This window comes from Gavia stellata, chromosome 18, assembly GCF_030936135.1.
Source record: "Gavia stellata isolate bGavSte3 chromosome 18, bGavSte3.hap2, whole genome shotgun sequence".
NCBI lineage: Eukaryota > Metazoa > Chordata > Aves > Gaviiformes > Gaviidae > Gavia > Gavia stellata.
In genome coordinates, this window is record NC_082611.1 from 18,915,788 (window position 1) to 18,931,590 (window position 15,803).

The 15,803-nt window shown below is 55.4% G+C and overlaps 1 protein-coding gene across 1 annotated transcript in view; it reads left to right on the forward strand.

Annotated features, from left to right (window-relative positions):
- Window positions 1–3,902: 3,902 nt before the first annotated feature.
- Window positions 3,903–15,803, forward strand: part of LOC132318649 (ankyrin repeat and fibronectin type-III domain-containing protein 1-like) — a 39,683-nt gene continuing 27,782 nt past the window's right edge. The window contains exon 1 of the mRNA XM_059826620.1: window positions 3,903–3,910. The gene's annotated coding sequence lies outside the window, so the exon portion shown is untranslated. The remainder of the gene's footprint in view (window positions 3,911–15,803) is intronic.

Consider the following 15,803-nt stretch of genomic DNA (forward strand, 5'->3'; position numbering starts at 1 on the left):
GCACAGTAGCTGAACAACCTTCTCTGGTTGTCAGGAGACAATTCTTCCCAGCGCTGCGGTTGATGTTTCAATTGATGGTTTTCCCCCGCGTGTCCCCTTGGCTCCTCGGTGGCTTGCGGGGACCGCCAGGGAGCCTTGGCAGGTGCCTGCACGGCAGGCTGGGTCCGCCAAGCCCCGGCAGCGGCGATGCTGAGCTGCTGCAGAGATGCTGCTTCTTATGGTGGAGTGGGCAGGTCACCCCAAATCTTGCCCGGGCTGGACCATGAGCACTTCCATGCAGCGGGCAGGGCTGGGGGAGCGATGCTGGCCTTGTCCCCGTCCCATGGCTGGGATGAAGCTGGCTCAAGGCAGCAGTCGCTCTCTGGGGCTGCCCGTTCCCCAGACCGGCACTTGTGGTGCTGGGCATGCTGGTACTGATGGGAGAAGGCACGAAAATCTTGCCCATCAGTGAAGTGCACAAGAGGACAGATGCCGACAGCCATAGGGAAGCTGCCTTACTCGCATGGCCTCTCCGTGCCTCAGTTTCCCTGCCTCTGCCTTAAGAACCCTAATGTTGATCTTTCTTAAGGGACGGAGGCATCTCTTGGTGTTTGGAAAGCACTTGGGAAGTAAAAATGTCGTCCCAGCAGCATCCCCCTCCCCGTGTTAGAGGCTCACCGCCGCTGCCACCCGCAGAGCCCAGACCTTGGGCACAATGCCCAGCGCAGCTGCGGGAGCATTCTGACCCTGGGAGCATCCCAATCCCGGGGGACTGGAGCAGCCCCATCACGAGGAGCTCAGGGAAGCTGACCCACAAGCAGGGCCTCGGTGGGGCGAAGGGAGTGGGGAGGAGCAGGCTGCTGGCATCGGGCTGCGTTTGCCTGTGTGCAGCCATGGCAGAGCAGGTATGATTCATTCCCTCCCCTCTTCTGCAGTACAGTTTATGTAAAGCAGCACTGTATAAATAGCCAGATGATACTGTAATGTGCTCCTGGCTTTAATTAGTGATGCTTCTGCTGGAGCTTTTGGGTCCGGCGGAGGTGAGAGGAGGCCATTTCGTACCGGGTTGAGAGAAGCCGGATGAGTTGCTGACAGCTCTCAAGGAGGAGGCGCTGGCCCGTCAGAGCGGTCGCAGCCGTCTCCCTTAAGCTGGCTGCGAGCAGTTGGAGGTGGTGGGTGAACTCTGCGGCTGGGCAACTGCTAGGCTGGAAGGTCGGTCTAGAGGGTGAAAGCAGCACCCAGCTCCTCAAGATTCTTGGTCACCTTCTAGCTTGTACGATGCCGTGCCGGGGGGGAGTGACGGCGAGGCCACGCACCCGCCCCCAGCACCAGGTGGCTTCTCCAGCCCCGCCGGGACACCTCGCACATGCTGTCCCTGTCCCCAGGGACTAACGCTCCTTCATGTTGAGCCCTGTCAGCACGTCACCCTGTTTTCCCCCTGCCAGCTCTTCTTGGCGGGTGCTGTCAGCTCTATCCAGTGGCTGCTCTGTCCCTGCTTGGGGCAGGTGGATGCATCCGGGTAAACCTCCTGGGTGTGTAATTGTCCCGGTGGTGTTGATCTCAAGGGGCATGTACCGGCACGGCAGAGGCACTTGTTTGTCGCAGGGGGCGGCTGCCTTCCTACATCCATGCAGGTGATTTGGGATTTCCCAGCCCCCCATCACTGTTTGGGAGGGGTGGCTGTAATGATGCAGGGAGCATGGTGGGGAGAGGGCAAGCATAGCAAACAGGACAGTGTTCTCCAGGCAGTCCCCAAATCTGAGGAGATCAACATCCCCGGTGTCCCGGCAGCTGGGGACGGAGCCCTCACCCCTGCAGGGTGGTGGCCGGAGCCTCTCCTGGGGAGGTGGAAAGCTGGGCAGCATTAGGACTGCCGCAGCGGGAACGTTCACATGTCGCCAAGGTGCTGTAGGAAGTCAGTGGCACCCGTTCCCACCATCCAACCCCATCCCTGGGTCAGCCCCAAGCCCTGCTCGCCCCGGGGTCCACACCGCACTGGGGGCTGCTGCAGAGCATCAGCGGTCAGTGCCCACGCCTCCCTAAGTTGGGATCTTATTCATTACAGCCGAACTTTGACACCAGATCAAAGGAGAGGCGAGGTGGCGGGGACGGCGTTAGCGCAGGGCTCTGCTCGATGGGCTTTCACAAGGCGCCTGGATCGCTGCTCTTCGAATGCTTCTTCCTCCGGCTGCGAGCGGGGGAAAGCTGGGGTTTGGGTTTCTTGTTGGGTTTCTTTTAAGGCAAACCTCATCCTTTACATCAAAGTAGTATTTCTTCTCAAGAATGTAAAGAATGACCCTGGAAGGTCTGAGCGGCTCTTTCCCGGCGGTGATCGGAGAAACGAGAGCTTTCTCCAGAAAGCTGTCTCCACCCTGTCCCCAGCAACAGCAATTCATAAGCTGAAAAATAAATCAATAACCAGAGTTAATGAATTGAAGATGTCTGTGTTTAAAATGTATCAGGAAAAAAACTGTTAGCTGGTCGTGGTTGGCTTAATTATTATGAGGAAAGGCAGGGAGCTCTCATTTCTGAGAAATACCTTCTTTTTTTTCTTTTTTTGGAGATATTTTGTTTGGTTGAAGCCGGTCAGGACTCAAGAGGAGAGGAGGATTGGCTTTAGCAATGTTTGCAGGTTCAAAGTCTCCCCCCAGGTCTGTCCGTCATCCCCTGGGACCTCTGTCAAATCACTCCTGTCCCCTTCCCTGCCCTGCCCGGGGCCGACTGAGCGGTGGGAGCAGGTTGTGCCAGCACAGCACCGAAGGAGGAGGAGAGGCAGCAGCCAAGCCAGTGTGCATAGCAGGGCTGGCAGACGGCACCAGTGCCACCAGCCTGGTTGTGTGCCCAAGTCGGGGTGTCCCAGCTCCCCAAGCTGCTCCTCCCTTGCTCCCACCTCTGCTCCCAGTGAATTGGCAGTAGGGACGGGTTGTGGTGCCGTGTTCAGCTGCAAGCCGGGGGTGCCGGCCCTCGGCACAGCGGGCACCGGGTTCTCTGCGTGCCGCAGACTCAGAGACGGTGCGGTTGTGCCTCGGGACAGTGGTTCTCTTCTGGAGAGAGCTGGGGTGGAGAGGGGTGTGCAGCATGGCTCCAGAGCCTGGGGATGCTCTTCTCCCTGGTCCCAGGAACTGGGAGCGACGCTGGAGCATCCCACCCGGTGGGAAGGGGCTTTGTTGGTGCAGACGGGTCCTGCGGCTGAACCCGTTTGCTCACAGGTGTTTCTGTTTCCTCCTCCGAAACATCTCTGACGTGGGCTGGTTTCCATGTCAGCCCTCAGCAGGAAAGCTGCCACAGTGGTTGAGAGCCCCAGCTGGGAGTCCGCAGGGGCTCGGGGGCTTCTCGGAAGGAGCGTGCGGCCATGGCAGAGGTCCGCTTTCCTTCTCTCCGCCGATTCTTCCCTGGCTGCCTGACCCCTCTCGGGCAGGCACTGCAAGAAGCAGAAGCAGACGGCGTTTCTTCAGCGTTGGCCATCACCGCTCGGCATTTGGGCAGGAGCATACGACCTCAGGAGGTGATTTTGCTGCAGCGGGGAGCAGGACCAGACCCGGTGCTAACTCAGTCTGCCAGGCTCGCAGCTTCGGTTTTTCTAACAGCACGCTGTGGACCCGTGCTGGTCCTGGCTTCGCGAAGCGATGCTAAACCTGCTACTACTCCACTTCTTACCCCTGCCGCCCCGTCCCAGTGCTGCTGACCATCCGGGACCCCCCTCCTTTCAGCTCCAAGCATCACCTGCCTTTGTGCCGTGGACCTGCCGCTGGGAGCCGGGGTGCTTCAGTGACATTAACACCTTTCCTCTCCCCTTCCCCAGGTCGGAAAGCAGCCTCTCTAGGTTTGCCCACCGCTTGTCAGTTAAGCAGAAGCAGGAGAAGAGAAGGAAAGCTGAGTATGCCTCGGCCGAGCTGTCTGCCTTCCGGCCCAGGTCTCTGAGCATTGAATGGTAAGAGCTGCAGGACAGGGCTGGGGGAAAGGAGTTCCTGCCTCTCCAGTCCCCCTCCTGTCCCCTGTCCCCACTGCTGCCACTCTCTGTTCCTGTCCAAGCAACGTCCCATGGGACAACACCCCTTCAAACCCCTCCATCTGCTGCAGAAGCTCCCCCAGGGTATCAAGCCAAAACATCCCCCCTCGCCCCAGTGCAGGGAGCGGCAGGGAGCCCCGGGCGGCTCCTTCCTTAGGGGGCTGAAGGAGACCCCAAGAATTGAGCCATGGGGGTCTTTCGGGGCTCATGTGGGATGCAGACATGCGTGTCTGCTGCACCAGGGCATGTGAGCACATGACCTCTGGCAGCCCCCACTGCCGGCAGCTCCTCTCCTCTCTCCTTCCCTTCCCTTCCCTTCCCTTCCCTTCCCTTCCCTTCCCTTCCCTTCCCTTCCCTTCCCTTCCCTTCCCTTCCCTTCCCTTCCCTTCCCTTCCCTTCCCTTCCCTTCCCTTCCCTTCCCTTCCCTTCCCTTCCCTTCCCTTCCCTTCCCTTCCCTTCCCTTCCCTTCCCTTCCCTTCCCACCCTGCGCTCCTTATAGGAGCTGCCGGAGGATGCATCCCACGGCCGCTTGCTGCCCGATGCACCTCCGTTGGATAAACCAGAGCCGAGAGCCATGGTGGGACAGCCGCAGCCGGCGGGGGGGTACTGGGAGCCACAGGGTCTCCCCACTGGCGCCATGCCCGGGGTGAGGGGTGCGAGGGTATGGGGCTGCCCCAGCATGAGCCACCTTCCAGGGCAGCCCTGTTTGCCTGTCCCGGAGGGATGAAGTGCTCCCTCCTTCCCTGATGCTGCTGCTGCGGCGCCCGCGGGGCCCCTCGTGCAGGGCACAGGTCTCAAACTGCAGTCCCTGCTCGAGCAGGGAGTAATTTATCCTGGGTTTCTAAGCTCTGATGCAACAGCCTTGGAAGCAGATCACAGTGAACCCTCCCAGTGTTAGAGGTGACCTGCTAAGGATATTTAAAAGAACTGGAAATTGCATTGCTTTCTGCTTCCTTAGATGGATAAAGGAGGGTAAAACTTTTTTTTTTTTTTTTTAAAAAAGGAAAGAAAAAAAGAAATGCTTAGAAATTGCAAGAATGTCGAGTTTGGTTTTCGTTTTCCCTGCTTTTTTTGGAGATCTTTCTGGCATTTATTGTATGTTGTAACACTTCAGTGTGAGGTTGTGGAGTCCTCCTCAAAGGCTTCCTCTATCTGTGAGGTTAGTTAGGCATCAAAGCTAACTAGGTATTAACGAGGCCAGACAAAGAATTTAAGCTGTTTGGTGACAGCCTGCTTTCTTCTCCAGTTGCACAACTCCTTCCCTTTGCTGAAACGATGTCATCGGGAAAGCTGTTCTGCGATTACTATGAATCTTCCAGGTAGACAAATACGTGAATTTGTAATACGCGAAATAGGAAAAGAAGCAAAGAACTCCTTAAAAACAATCAGACTTTCTCTTTATTGATAATAAAGAAGAAAGAGAAGCCAGTAAATCTCTTTTCTCCCTTTAAATGTCTCTTTGAAGCCCCCGGATCCCATTTTAGCCCTGCTGTGTCAAGGTATATTTGTGGTACATTTTCACTCGCTCTGTAGTGTTTTCCCGGGGGAAAACCATCTGTCTTGTATTAGTTTGCAAAGCACCTTGTACAGCAGCGACACCGCAGCAGTGGTAGATGATGCCATTTTATGGGGTTTTTGTAAGCCAGCTCGGCAATGAGCTCGTGGCGAGGAGGAATCGCCTTTGCCTTCGGTTTGCCACATGCCATCGCGCTGGCGATCAAGGCTCGAAAGCGTGAGGCCTGAAAGAGAAAGACCTGATGTCACTGCTCCTGCGGGGACGTAGGCACGGCTGGTCTGCCCGGGGGGCAGGATAACCGCCCTGCGGTCGTGGATTTTATCCCTGGCTGGAGACATCTTGAGCTGGATCAGCCGTCCAACCTGGCAGCCGGGCTCGGGTGGGCCGTGGTGCTGGGATTTGGGTGCTGGGGCTCGCTGGCACTCAGCGGCAGGGCACAGCAGAGGGGTGAGGCAGGGGCGTCGTGGTGAGGAGGAGCTGAGTGGGCAGCAGCGGGGTGAGGACCCTGCCCACTGCCTGCTCCTCAACCATCTCAAGGTGCTTGTTAATCCTCTCCCTGTTGCCGCGGTTAAGCAGACAACCCAGGCACTGTGCTAGCTCTGTTCTTGCAGGAATTTAATTGGCTTTTACGTGCCCACAGCCCAATTTCCAAAGAGCGGCTGGGAGCACCTGCGTACAAAGCTGCCTTCCCAGGAGGACGGGCACACTGCAGGCGGGTTTTCATGCATGCCAGTGGTGCGTATGCCTGGTCCACACGTGCACACTTGCACTCGGGGAGGCACTCGGAGGCTTTTCCCACGCAAGCACCAGCCTCCTCTGCAGCTGCGTCCTGCAAAGGGGACACCTGGCCTTTTCCCTGGTGTGAAACATCATTTCTCTCCTTCCCCCATACATCTTCAGGGATCCATGAACATCGTAGCGGGATCAGCATCCTCGGTTAGTCGCGCCGAACCATTGTGCTCCACACAGGGGAAGGGCCTTTGGAGCCGCGGGTGCCACTGCCCCTGCTCATCCCACACCTTGCATGAGAGGTCCTGGGCTGCAGGCAAGGCTTCTGGGTGCTGCAGCCGACGGAGAGCATGGCTCGTGCCCTTGCAAATCTACAGATGCCTAATTTGACTTCCAGAGCAAGTATCTACATGCATCAAATCTGTATGTATTTAGAAGCTTAACCCAAGGTCACCACTGCATCCTTTTACCTGCCTCTCTGCAGAGGGTGAACATCCACGCTGTGTGTAATGGGGGGTTCATCTCACCCCACACGGGTAGGAGGGGGATGGAAAAGTGATGGATCGTGTTTTCCCAAATCAGCAGCTTCTGAAAATCCTGCCCATCTTAATCCCAAGGCTTGAAGGCGAGGAAGGGCTCCTGGACCTGCTGTTACCTGTTGCCGAGGAGGAGGTAGAGATTATAAGCACAACATCATCAGTGCCTGTTGTTTTGAAAAGCTGGGTGTCAGTCTGGTGGAGGGATTAGTGTTTTCTGCCTGAAATTCCTACGAAAACACCGTCAGTCCAACCCCTCGTGTCTCTGCCATAGTGGAAAGCATCCTTACCTCTCATCCCCACTCACGGCAAGCTGAGCCAGTTTTCCAGCGTTCTCGGTTGTTCAGGTGCTCAGGTAGGGCAGGATGGAGCTGAGGTAGAAGAGAAGGAGCTGTACAGCGTCACAGTGTCTGCCTGACACGGTGTCCCCTGCGCTGAGCGCTGCCGGGTAGGTTGGGGACAATAGATCCCTTCATCTCCCCTTGGCCCTTCTCCCTGTCCCTAGGGACACCTCGAAGCCCTGCGGGGAGGGTTGCTGGGTGCTGGCATTTCTCTGGACCAGGAGATGCAGTTATTTGCTGCCACAATAAATAAGGTGTTGACTGTCCTGTGCTGCCTACCCAAAAGTGCAGGGATGCTCCCGGCGCAGGTCTCGCAGTCCTTGTGTCTGTCGGAGCACATCTCCCCTGCTCACCGGCTGGGATGCACTCGTGGGTTGCGTTTCTCCCCGGGCACAAGGCAGGCTTTATTCGCATGGCACGTGTTTGTGTGCTGCACCAGGCGAGCGGAGCACGGTCCCTCTCCCGAGCGCTGCCGTCAGTGAGCGAAGCCTCATTAGTTCCACTTATTAAAAAAAAATTGCTGGGGGGAAGGGAGAGAAGGCAGGGAAAAAGTGGAGTATTGAGAAAACACTTCTTTCATTCATATGTTGTTTACTGAAATAAATACTTCATTATTAGGCTTTTTTTAGGCTATTTTTTTTTTTAAAGCCAGTGCCACAAAGTCCCCAGTGTTAGGGCCCATGAATGTGCCGTATCACCTCAGCCCATTGCTCCCGTGAGCCGGTGTCTTGCTGCCGGGAGGTGCCCGGAGAGAAGCACCGTGGGGAGTGGGGTAGTGCGACGCTTTCCCAAGCCTGGGGGAGAAACCTGAGGGCTGCTCCCATCCGGTTTTATTTTGCTTTGCTGATTCCTTTCTCCTCCTCTTTCCTGGATGGTGCACGCTGTAGCTCGCGGGGCATCAAGGCAGCTTGAGCTCCAAATGAGGCAAAAACTGGCAATTGAGGCAAAAACTGGCAATTGAGGTAAAAACTGGCAATTGAGGCGAAAACTGGCAATTGAGGCAAGGAAGGATTTTGGATCCGATTTATTAAAGCTCTGCTTTCTGCTGGTCTGTGATACTAATCTAGCGCCGAAGCCTAAATAGCACGAACGCGTGCGAGACAAAAGCACTTTTTATTTGAAGCTCGCCACCTTCTGCTGTTGGAGTGAAGAAGTCGAAAGCTGGCGGCTCCCGTGGAGACCTCCCGCTGTCCCTACAGCAACCCTGAAACGCCAGCAATCATTTTTGTCCCCCCTTAGGGCAAATCGAGGCAAAGAGAGCCTCCTCTCCTCTTGCGCGTGTCACCTGAGAAATGATCCATGTTTGTCTTTCCTCTTAAGCGAGTCTTAATCCAATAAAAGGGCTGCAATCTGCTGGTTTACTCTTGTGCGTGCGGAGCCTGGGAGCCTCTGTCCCACTCTCGTATCCTTTCAGCTCTGGTGCTCAGGGGGAGTTCCAGCCCCAGCAGGTTTGTCCTCCTGGCATCCGTTGTCTCTTCCTTTTCCTTTCCTACCTCTCGGTCTGGTTTTCCTTCTTCCATTTGTTCCTCTGCTTCTTTTCCCCCCCCACGTTTCTTTTCCCATACTCACCTCTTGTTGTCCACCCTGATTTTCCTCTCTGTTTTCTTTTTCTTGATTGTTTACTTCTACTTGCTGCCTTTTTATTTGGGCTCCTCGAGTTTTTCATGTCAGTCAGCCTCCCTGCGATCCATGGTCAGAATAGCCTATTCCCATGGTGGCTCAGGAAAAATGCAGCGCATTCCTCGCTTCCCCCATCGCCGTATCTCGGTTCTGCTCGTTGGCTGCCCACCACGAGCTGTTAAAGCAACGCTGGCAGGAGCATGTCGTCTGGTGGTTAGAGGCAGCCAGCCGGCTCGGGTTCAGTCCTGCCTGCGTCTTGTTTTGCTGCCTGACCCCTGGCACGTTGCTGAATCTCGGCTCCTCGCTTCCCCTCTGCCGAAGAGGTGGATGCACAGACCTGCCTGCTCCAGCAGACCGTGCCCGTCCAGATGGGAAGGTGCGGGGTGGTTTTCCCACGATGTCCCAGCACCGGGGCTGAGTGTAATGGCTGGTGGACATCCCTCTGCGATGGGACCTCAGGAGCCACAGCCACTGGGCACCGGAACCACGCTGGCACCACTGGGCTGGCGGAGGCGGCACTTCTGCCGCCATACTCTGCCCCGTGTTTCGGGTTTGGTTATGAAGCAAAAGGTTTTTAATGGAAGTGTTTTCATGAAAGTTATTTAAAATTTTATAATGCAATAATATTTCCCCTATGGGTTTAGGTGGTCTCGTGTGGCGTGGAAATTCTCCCTAAATTGCTGTGCCTGGGGATGAAATCCGTGCCATCGAGGTGCCTGGCACCGCCCAGCCTCCTTCCACAGCCGCTGTCAGCTAACGTGTGCAGGCAGCAGGGATAACCTGTCCCCATCAGCAGGCTCCTCACCTTCTGGTCCCCAAGTGTCGTGGTCCCGGAGGGCTGCAGAGCCTGTGGGAGGTGCTGAGCTGCCGGCTGATCTGTCTGACTGTTCCTGAGCCAGTGCAATGGAGAGCTGCTACTGCAGACCTTGACGAGAGCCTTGCGTTATTTCCATAGGCTGTGGTCGTACAGGACTTTCCCCAGGACTCTTTGCTTGATAGTCGTCCGTTTGCCAGGAGACCCGGCACAAAGTGAATTGTCAGCAACTTTTTGGGAGACGGGGAGGAGCAGCGCTGTAAAGACAGAGGGCTCAGAGCTCCTCTGGGTTTCACAGCCCTACTTGAGCTTTCTTATTCCTGACTTATGCCACACGTCCAAGAAAAGGCTTGGAGCCGCTTCTCTTCCCAGCTGAGGAAGCTCTTAGCCTGGTCAAGGAAAAATAAGAGGGAAAACCAGGCCCTGAGCCTTTCAGGGGAAGGGGAGGAGTGCCAGAGCCTGGGAGGTGTGTGGGCATCTGGGAGCCAAGAGATGCTCTGGGCAGGCTGAGATGCAGGCACCGGCTGTGGTGTGGGGCAGCCAGCCTTGCCGAGAGCGTCACCTCCCCCATCCCACCAGTCCTGGCCATTGATCCGGGGTGAAACACAGCTACCCCCCAGCTCAGTTGTGCTGAGCGCAGGTCCTGGATGGGCCGGCACGGCGTTGAAACAGAACGTGAGGCGCTTTGTCTCGACTGGGAGCGCTTTAAGCCCTCACTCAGGAACAATGGCCAAGCTATGGGGTCATTTGTTCTGGTATTTCAGCAGCTCCTCGTGATTTATGGGATGTTTTGTTCTGCTGCTTGTCTTAGCTTCCCCCTCTCCACCCTCCCCGTCTCCATCCCTTCTCCATTTCAGCTCCTCCTCCCCCCACTCCCAGTTCCCCTAATAGCTGTGGAGCCTCTCTGCCTTATGAAGTCATGGTATCTGTGACTTATTGAATTAGCTGTATGGGAGCTGGATGTCCACACCGCGCTGTGGTCTGCCGGGGCGTCCCAGCTGCCCGGGGAGCCAGCCCGCAGAAGGGCCCCTTGCCCAAGGGCTCCGGGCAGCCTGAGTTTCCCTCCGGCGTAGCAGATTGACATTGCCATCAGCGGGGCGCTAGAAAGTCGGTTTATGGGCAATAAATATGGTCGAGAGGAGCTGCAGCCCCAGCGAACAAGGATGATCCTGTCTGTGGAGACCCTCCTGTACTGGGGCAGGGGGGGCTTGGCTGCCTGCTCACGGTGCCACTGTCCCCCCCAGGACACCTCTCCATAGGTGGGGTGGACATGGGTTAGGGAGCCCCAGAGTTTGCGGTGTTGAACTGGGCATGTGGTTCAAGAGCTTGGCTTTATCGCCGGCCCCCTGATGATGGCCATGGTCAGAGCCTCTGGGCGTACGGAGGGAGCAGGAGTTCACACACACCCCCCAGAACTGGTGGGACAGTGATTCACCAGTGACTGTGAGGGACTCGCTGATGGGGATGGGGAGGAGTGAGCCCTCAAAGTATCTTCTTGAAAGTTGGGTTTGCCTTTAGGGAAGCATTTAAAAGGAATAATTTATTCGCGGAAAATCACCTTTTGTCCTCCTTGCCTATGAGTCATCTGCAGACAGATAGAGGCTCAAGGGGAACTGCTGTTCACGCTGATACGGATATTCCTGCTTCAGCCAGTCCTTAGCCCGGACAAGGCTTTGCAATGGCAGAGGACTCGTGGTCCATGCAGTTCCACTTCTGTCGCCCCGTGCTGCTGGCAGGGAGCTGGGATCACCCCAGCTGGTGGGTGTGGGTGGGAAGGGAGGGCAGCAAAGGGGGAGTCCAGTGCCGTGCAAATCTGTAGGGTCTGTGCAAGGCTTGTACCTCCGCTCCTGATGCCACAAGCCTCCATCAGCCCGGGTTTCCTCCTCATCTAGGGAGAGGCGGCTCAGCTTGTGATTACGATGAGGCTGGAGAGGTTGGGAGAAGACCAAGGGCCGGATCCTCTCTGTGTGCAGCACTGTGACCTGCTGCCGCAGGCGCTGGCTCCAGCAGGACCAGCGGTCCCGTCTGTATTTGTTTCTCTTGTCACTTCAGCAGGAAAAATTGAGCCCTCTGGGAAAGTGGTGGAAGGAAAATGCTCAGAGAAGACTGATTTCCAGGTTCTCCCTGTCTGGGACCAGAGCCCTCAGCCAGATCCCTTCCTCACTGAGAGCACGGGAAGCAAATATCATTTATTTAAAAGACAAATTTAAAATATTGTGTTGATGTGTTGTTCTGGCCACTTCCCTCTGCTGGTAGCTGATACCTCCAAGCCCCACTAAGATTATTTTTCAGTGCAGCATAACATTATCCTCAGCACACTTTGATTTCTCTCAAATAGCCCATTTAGAATCATAGAATCATTTAAGTCGGAAGAGAGATTTAAGATCATCGAGTCCAACCATAAACCTACCACTGTCAAGTCCCCATTTGCCTGATTTGTTTTGTTTTATTCTCGTCTCTCTGCCATTTCCCATGGCTTGGATCTGCAAAGCAGGATGGATGCCTTGGTCCCTGATGAGGAGTGTGGAAGACACTCTTCATCCTGCAGGATTTCCACTGGTTTTTCTCCATGGATATGTCCACGCCCAGAAGGTGCCAGTTGACTGGATTTGTACAGCAGGCAGCCCAAGCCCCATGGTTATGCTGGGCGGAAAGTGCAGAGATGCCACAATCCTTGGTATGTGAGGAGCGGCTGAGGGAGCTGGGGTTGTTCAGTCTGGAGAAGAGGAGGCTGAGGGGAGACCTCATCGCTCTCTCCAACTCCCTGAAAGGGGGTTGTGGTGAGGTGGGTGTTAGTCTCTTCTCCCAAGTGACAAGCGACAGGACAAGAGGAAATGGCCTCAAGTTGCGCCAGGGGAGGTTTAGGCTGGATATTAGGAAAAATGTCTTTCCTGAGAGAGGAGTGAAGCACTGGAAGAGGCTGCCCAGGGAGGTGGTGGAGTCACCATGCCTGGAGGTGTTCAAGGAGCATGTGGATGTGGCACTGCAGGACATGGTTTAGTGGTCATGGTGGTGTTGGGTTAATGGTTGGACTTGATGATCTTACAGGTCTTTTCCAACCGTAGTGATTCTGTGATTCTGTATGAAGGGGAAACCTCATCGATGTCTGAATTGTAGTGTGAGTCAAGCCCCTCCTGATGGACCCATGGATCCTCCATACCAGCTGGTATTCCCACAGTGTCAGTGCGCTGGATTTGGAGCATCTTAGCTCTCCCAGTCTTCTTAGCCAGCACACAAAAAAGATCTCAATATATTTCTTTTAGTGGGAATTTCGATAATAGTCCTGGTTTCTTACTAGTGGTCAGGTCTTCAGACCTGCCGGCTTTAAACCTGGCTTCTCCATGAGCCGATTTGCACCTGGGGAAGGGCAGTGCAGCTGAGTCGTGAGTCTGGAGCAGCCCCAGCAAGGCAGGCTGTCTGCCCCGGCCCCCGGGCTGCCAGGCTGCGCTTCCCCCAGCCCTGGCGACAGCTTTGCCCTGGGAGCAGATGGGATCGCTGGTCTTTCTGCTGATGCTGCCAGGGATGCTGGGGTCGGGAGGCACAGGAGCATCAGCGTTTCCAGATAGTCCTGACAGCCGGCACTTTCAAGGTATTCGAGTACTTTTAATTCTCCCTTGTCCCTTAAACAGCGGAAGTCCCTGTTGCGCAGGTTTTCGCTGCTCTTAGACAGTTTCCTACTGGCTGAGACACTTCTGCCTGCCAGAGCTTCAGAAACCTCCTGTTTATCTTCCTGGAGAGTGCTCTTGGTGCCAGGTCAGTATTGGACCTATTGGCTTGGATGCTGGCAGGACGGGTGGCACTCAGCAGGGAGGCCAAACTGGAGGTAGGAGTCAGCCCAGGATACTTGGGACACCGAGGAGCAGGTCCTTGGGTGTGTTGGGATCTGTCTCCACCTTTGCTTGAGTCTTTCCTGCTACCTGCACACTCACTCTTCCCTATCGCTTTTCTTCACACCTATCCCTCTTACCCACCTTTCTTCTGCCGGCTTGCGTGCTTTTCAGAGGAGGTTTGTGGGCCCAAGTGAGCTCCACATCTGCTGAGCCTCGTGCCTGGTGGAGGTCAGGGAGAAGCAGTTATGTTCCCCTCTGCTCCTCATTTCCAGATTTCCTCCTGTTCTCCCCAACATTGAAATATTCATCTACCCCAGCGCATCCTGCAGTAGCTCACTCCCCAGGAGCATTCCTCTCCCCATCCCTCTTTGCCTCTGTTGCCTTTATTTACACTGTTAACAGGGAAAGTGGGACAGGGGTGAAGATATTCTGGCACAAAGAGCTGTTGGGCAATGCGGAGGAGGTTCATGCTTTACTTTGTCCAAAGTAGAACTGGACACCTGGCAGCAGCTGCTACTGTCATCATGAGAAACTGCACGTGGTCTTCATGCTGCCCGTGGTGTGGAGGTTCACCTGAGCCCCCCGCAGTTCTGTTTCAACAGTCTGGTTTCCATCCAAGAAGTGTCCCACCAGGGCCTGTAAGGGCTCAGCAGTTAGTAGCTGGGAGGCAAATCTCTCCTGCCTGAAGTCAAGGCAGGCTCCATACTGATGGTCTGCTGTGAAAAGCTGTTGTTTCTGAGGTTAGAATAATGAACATATGACATTATGTGGTGGCATTTGTTAAGCATGGCCACCAGAGCAGCTGCTGAGCTGAGCAGAGCTCCAAGAACCATCTCTTCTTGGCATTATTGGGATTGACTCCGGCGTGCTGCCCCAAGGGAGGCTCCCAAGAGGAGCCATCATCACCTTCGGCAGGATGCTGTGGCTTATTGAGTTGATGTTCTCCATGCAAACCCTGCAGGTTTCTGTGTGTATGGTTGTTGCAGCCTCTGAGATGGCAGGGACTGCAGGTAGATCGGGCAACATGGTTGCTCGGCTCTTCCCGCAGTCTTGTTTCTCCTCTCCACCCGCAGGCTCCACATTTAAGTGCTAAGGTGGCCAGGGGAGAAATGACCCAGATAAGGAGAGAAGTTCCCAACCCAAACTGACTCATCAAAGTTTCGGAACTTCACCCATCATGGAGGAGAGTGCCCTGGGCTGGGGACCAGGGACGAAGCACTGGCCTGGGGCATAGGGGACCTGGCTTCTCCTGGCCTGCTGAGCGACTGAGGGCAAGATCTGCCCTTCTTTGTGCCTCAGTTTCTCACTTCTCAAAAGGAGCACGGCAATGCTGACCTCTTTTTTAGGCACTTTGAGATGGCTGTTGCATTAGGACACTTGGTAACGGGGGTCTCCTGTTGGCAAACCCATCCCCCCAGCCCCAGGGACAAGATGTAGGCTGGCTCTGAGCTTGGAGCTGGCAGGTCGAGCTTACTGTTAGGCTTTGTAAGTTTAGGATTGCAAAGAGGAGGAAAAGAAGGCAGTTATTCTGGTCAGAAGCAGTGGCAGAACTGGGGGTGGGTGGATGATTCTTTCTAGGTCTGGGGAGATCTGGGCAGGTATAATCTTAAAACAAACACTTTTGAGTTTAAATGTCACTGTGCACTGGGCTCTGGAGTCAGAGAGTGCTCGCTCCTGCTGTGTGATGCAGTCTTCAGCCTTTCTGCAAGCCTGGCCTACATCAGAATCACAGAATCATTAAGGTTGGAAAAGACCTGTAGGATCATCAGGTCCAACCATCAACCCAACCCCACCATGACCACTAAACCATGTCCCACAGTGCCACGTCCACACGTTCCTTGAACACCTCCAGTGATAGTGACTCCACCACCTCCCTGGGCAGCCTCTTCCAGTGCTTCACCACTCTCTCAGGAAAGACATTTTTCCTAATATCCAGCCTGAACCTCCCCTGGCGCAACTTGAGGCCATTTCCTCTTGTCCTATCACTTGTCACTTGTCAACAGTTGCCGGTGCTGCTGCGCTTCGGGGGGCAGCTCGGAGCCAAGTCCTGCCATGCCCCACGCCAGGCGGGTGCTTGCGGTTAGGAGAGCTGTGTCAGGTTTCCCTGTGCACTGAAATCCTGCAAAGCAGCGGGCCAAATCCTGGGAAGCAAGGAGGCTGCTTCTGGACACAGATAAGCCGGCGTGACATTTAGCTAATGCTCCTGCTTTCCCTGTCTATGCCCAGTGTCTTGCTGGCTGTCCAAGGGGCTGTCTTCTGAGGCAACCTCAGCTGTGAGCATGTTCTTGGAGCTCCTTGAGCGAGGAAGTGGATAAGCCGGTGGAGCACATGCCTGGTTTCTGTGCAAGCAGAAGGCTGATGCTGCTAAGAGGTCCCATCCTCCCAGCACTCTCCTGGCTCTGCTCTGCCCCAGTCACGAGCTCTGGAAG